We start from the raw sequence: 5,145 nt of genomic DNA, 5'->3' as shown, positions 1-5,145 counted from the left end.
TAGAGAACAATATGATAAATAATATCTATTACAAAGGCAGCAAACTGACAATAGCTCAAACATGACTTTTACAAAAAGATATTTCTATCAGTGATAACTATGATCCTTATGTTTGTTTGTTTGTTTGTTTGTTTTGCCTTTTTTTCCTCATATTTATCTACCTTATTTTCTTTTTCAGTGCTACAATGCATAAAAGGGGGAAAAAGACAAAACAACAACAACAGCAGCAGCAACAACATAAATGTACTGATAAGAGAATTAAAGTTTTTTTCCTCATATTTTCTTCTTTATTATAATGGGGACATGCCACTCAACATGCAAATGGACAAAACCATGTGATACGATCCTGTATTTTGTGTTTAGTAACATAATTTAGATACATATAGGTAAATGTTTTGTGGCTTTCTGCCCCTTTATTCTTCAAAGAGACAGAAGAAGGAATATGTGTTGTAATCTCATTATTACACTATGCACCATGTATATCTAACATATCTAGCATATGCAAAATACAAACCCAAAATAAAGCTCTAAAATGCCAAAATATAAATGCCATTGAACTGTTGGTAGAATCATAGTGTTTATTTATTTAATTTTGCAATTATAATATCTATCATGTAACAATAGTAACATAGTTTGTTACTATCCTGTACAAAAACATAACTTTTGATGGATGATTTACGAAGGAAAGCAACTACGCAGAAGATCAAAAACATCATTAAAGCCTCAGGCATATGACAATTCAAACAAAAACATATTGGTTGCAGCCAGGTACAGCTGCACACAGAATTTGTGTGTTTAGGTTTTGAATATGCAAAATAAACTTCTAGAGTTTTTGATCTATTAAGGAGAATACAAATTAAAAATGAAGGGAAAGAAGTACCTTTGCATTCATACTATCAGGTATCATGGCAGGATGGAGGCTTCTGACTCCAGCAGAAGAGCTGGGGTGACCTGAGAGCAGGCAGCATGTGCCCTTATCCTCCAGGCCCTGAACAGAGTAGTCAGAGCTTGGGGTGCCAGTGGGGCCCACCAGCAGCCCTGGGCACTTTGAGGGGACAGGCAGGTACCAGGACCAGCGTCCCACAAGGAGACAGGGCTAGGGCTAGAGACAAGGCATGCTGCAGCATCAGTTCATATCTCACTAGGGCCAGGGCTGGGCATGGACTGCTGAAGAGGCTGAAACTGACATGGGGCTCCTTGGCCTTAGGCAAGAGGTACACAACAGGGCTGCCAATGTCCTGAGTGTGCACATGAACTATTACTCACAGAAATTAATTTCTAACACGTAAACGAAGAACCTGGGTGGTGGGTCCACAGCAAAGACTGTTTGGGGAGGTAGGCTGGAAAACAAAGAGGTTGTGAGATTGCACTCATTGTTTTGGTCAATAAGGAAGCTGTGGCCCTTGGACACCCATTCAGGAGTAAACTTATCTTGATTTTCTGCCCATGGAAGAACCCCCTCTGGAGCAAGGGAGAAGTAGGAGGAGGAAAGAATGACAGAGAGGAGCTGTTACGGACTGACCGCAACCCCCATTCTCCATCCTCTGCTGGCACTCAGGGTAAAGGAGGCAGAGGAGGCAGAAGCTGAAAGAGTGAGCATGAGTCTGGAAAAAAAAAAGAAGAGTGGTGGAGGGAAGGCACTTTAGTTTTTGTCTGTTTTTCACCATCCTCCTCTATTCTTAATTACTAGCAAGTGAAATTACTTTTCATCCAGTTGGGTCAGTTTTTCATGTGATGGTAACTGGTAAGTGATCTCTCCATTCTTACATTGACCCACCAGCTTTACCATCTTATTTAGAAAATAAGATGTCCTGCTGAGGAGGGGGAGTGAGAGAGAAGCTGCACTGGCATTCAGGAGCCAGTCAAGGTCAACCCATCACAGTGCTATTTATGAATTTGGTGAAAGTAATCACAACCTGGGAAAATATGCTGATCCCAGTTCAAGTATAACTCAAACACAAGCTACATTTACCAATTATTTCTGTTTTTCCACCAAAAGGATGGCCCAACTGATCCTTGTTGTATTTCCTCTGCTGCTCTCTGTAACATCATTAGCTTTCAGATACCACTCTTCAGAAACAAACCATGGGACTAATTTGTCTGAAAATTAGTCCCACAAAGAGAGAATAGTTTTCAACTGTAGCAACTTATTGATCCTCTTCAGCATGTGGCTTTAGGACTATTTGTGAGTAAATCAATTTTTCTAGAGTAAAATCCTTAAAATACCCAAAGCACAATAAATTAATAACATTGCGAATGATCTGGGAATCCACAGATAGACCCTGCAACGTGTAATAGAGAGAATAAAACTTACCTTCTGCTTAAAAGCTGTTTGATATTTAGGATTTGGAAATACATTGCATCTTTAAATAACTTTCTGCAGATGTACATAAAATTTTGATTACTGTAAATAAATGTGCAATACTCAGATACTACACAGAACACTTTATATATTTTTATAGGAAAAATAGTTCTTTTATATCTGCTAAATGCCAAGAGCATATATCCAAATATATAGAGTTGCTTTCAAAGGCAGCTTCATTCCTATCAGCAATTGAATGTACTGTTTTCAGAAAGGCAGCCAGAATAAAAGTAATCATCAAAGTTAATACCTTTTGTACTGCATAAAAATCTGTTTTATTTTCACATGCAGATCTTCTGTGCCCATTTCTTTATTCATGACAGAACAATGACATGAATTTCAGAGGAAATAGGATGAAGATGGATAAATTAAATATTACAGTATGCTATTAGAGGTAATCGTATGAGTTCCATAATGCCGGAGGAGAGGTTCAGATCCATATGAAGGAGACACTGCTTATGATTTGAAAGCTCTAAAATATTTGACAGTTATTACCTATGTATAGGTAAAGTGTGGAACAAGGCTAAAATCATAGTCTCTCACAATGAATAGTCAAATTGTATTTCCCTCCTTTACACCTTGGCATAAATAGTGTATTTTATTAATGTTATTAATAGTATAGCATTGAGCCTGGAGCTGCATTGTACAAATATATTTTTATAGTTACCTTTTGTTGTAAATCTTTAGTGCTGATATAATTGCTATCCTGCACAGACAGGATAATTTTACAGAGAAATCTGCATCATACTGACAACAGGTTTCATTTAAATGCAGTGTAAAATTAAGCACCTAGAGATGAGGGGTACCTACCAATCTTTGTGACAGGTAAAAATCCTCCAAACGCTCAGACTCTGAAAGGAACTTCCCATTAGTGCTTCATCATGAACTTGCACAATGTGCTGTAGCAAGAGAGCTAGTTAGATTCTTGAGAAGAATGTAGAAGAGGTAGAAAAAGTTTTCTCTGTATGGTTGATAAAACACATCTAGTTCTGAAGTTCTGCAGAGGGTGTTGGAAGGAGACACACACATTATTAAAAGGTTGTATAAATTCTTTACAGTAAGGACCTTAATATATATATATATATATATATCAAAAAGGAAACATTATTGATTAAAGTAGGTGCAATGTGCAAGTATTTATACAGGTTAAAATTATTAATTACTAGTGGACACTTCCCTCTAGTGAGGCAGAAAACAACAACAACTACAAAAAACACAGTATCCAACCGAGTTCAATATAGTAACAATCAAAATGGAAAAAAAGGCCAACATTTTGTATAATAGAAGCAGTCCAGGTTCCTGTATGTATTGCATGAGTGAAGAAAATATATTTTAAAATGTCTAAAAAACAAAAGTTAAAACTTCTGTAAACTTGGTAATATTTAAAAATATGGCATATACAGAACAATTAACATAATGATACAAAAGGTTTTACATGCACCAATTAGGTATGATCTCCGCAGTTTACTTCACTATGAGTAAATAATGAAGTCTTCCTAAACTCAAAATAAATGCCTTTCCACCCAGCAAGATTAAACTCATGGGCAAGAGCTCTCATCTTCTCTTCCTCTCAGTAGTGAAATGTGTTTTGTATAAAACAATAGATTATAAGAAAATACCCTCTTACCTCCTCTTCTCTCTTTCTGTTATAGATGCAGTGAGAGACAGAAGAACAGTCACATTACTGCTTTCCCTCTCACATTTTTCATTCAATGTAAATCATCCAAGAATATTATCAGCTAAAATACTACACTAATGAAAGCTCAGATTTATGGCAGGACATGGACCAACTTTTTCTTCACATGATGACAAGCACCTCTATTAAGAAGCTAGTTTTTATTTGTCTTTATATAAATTTACACGTACCCTGTATTAATAATCTAATGAGATTTTTAATGAAAATATCAGGAAATATTGCAGAATACATCATCAAATGTCAGGCAAGTCATGACAGAAGTAGCCTTGGTCCTATGTCCAACCTCTGGCAGGGTTTTCTCAGAGCTTCCTGAAGCTCAGAGACTCTATACCTAATACTTTCAGTGCTGATCCATTGCCTGACTTTCTGACCAATAATGTTGTTAAAGATCATGGGCATGTGCTATTGCTGGCAAAACAGATAAATGAAATGTGCATAAATACTAACAGAAGTTATTTGCCTGCAGGACAACTACTTGCTTCCAGGCTTGATTTCTGTTAGCTCAGTGACTTTATGAGTTGCAACAGACTCTGAGCAGCCCTTTCTGATCCGTTCTAAGTTTTCCTGGCTGTTTGTTTGCAGTAGTTCTCAGAAATCTCCTCTCTCTGTGACACTCTCCCACCCTCTTCCTGTCACCTGCCTCCCCCTGTGCATGTTTTCTGCTTATGAGTTCATTATGAGTTCAGTTCTACCCAGGTGGAAACAATTTATCTTCCATTTATAGGATTCTCCATGATCAAAATAGCGTTATTTTTCAAAGGTACATACAATAAACAAATAAAATACACAGTGCATGACATAATGTGTCAATAGGTGTTTCTTTTACAATTGTCAAGTAGTTAGAAAAAGGTAACCTCATTAGTAACATCCTTTTCCTGTGGAGTTTCAGGCAAAATGCTTATTTCAATGCAGATGGTAATATCAATTGTAGTGAGTGACAGAGAGAAAATTCCAACTTAGAATTCTGTAGAACATTTATTCATAACTGAATGCTCCTACTCTAAGAAAAATATTTGCACTTAGCCCTTATATTCTGTCCCTTCCCCTAGCCTATCTCTATCTATTTAATGAGCTTTTAAGGGAACAC

General features: G+C 36.7%; 1 long non-coding RNA gene across 1 annotated transcript; it reads right to left on the bottom strand.

The window, feature by feature from the left end:
• Window positions 1–619: 619 nt before the first annotated feature.
• LOC118160604 lies at window positions 620–4,764 on the bottom strand. The gene is made up of 3 exons (XR_004747595.1): window positions 4,342–4,764; window positions 3,173–3,359; window positions 620–1,604 (listed from the first exon to the last, which is right to left on the bottom strand). It is a non-coding gene; the product is annotated as an uncharacterized LOC118160604 (long non-coding RNA).
• Window positions 4,765–5,145: the final 381 nt, after the last annotated feature.

This window comes from Oxyura jamaicensis, chromosome 1, assembly GCF_011077185.1.
Source record: "Oxyura jamaicensis isolate SHBP4307 breed ruddy duck chromosome 1, BPBGC_Ojam_1.0, whole genome shotgun sequence".
Classification (NCBI taxonomy): domain Eukaryota; kingdom Metazoa; phylum Chordata; class Aves; order Anseriformes; family Anatidae; genus Oxyura; species Oxyura jamaicensis.
Note: the sequence above shows the minus strand (reverse complement) of the source record. Positions and strands in the feature narration are given on the sequence as shown.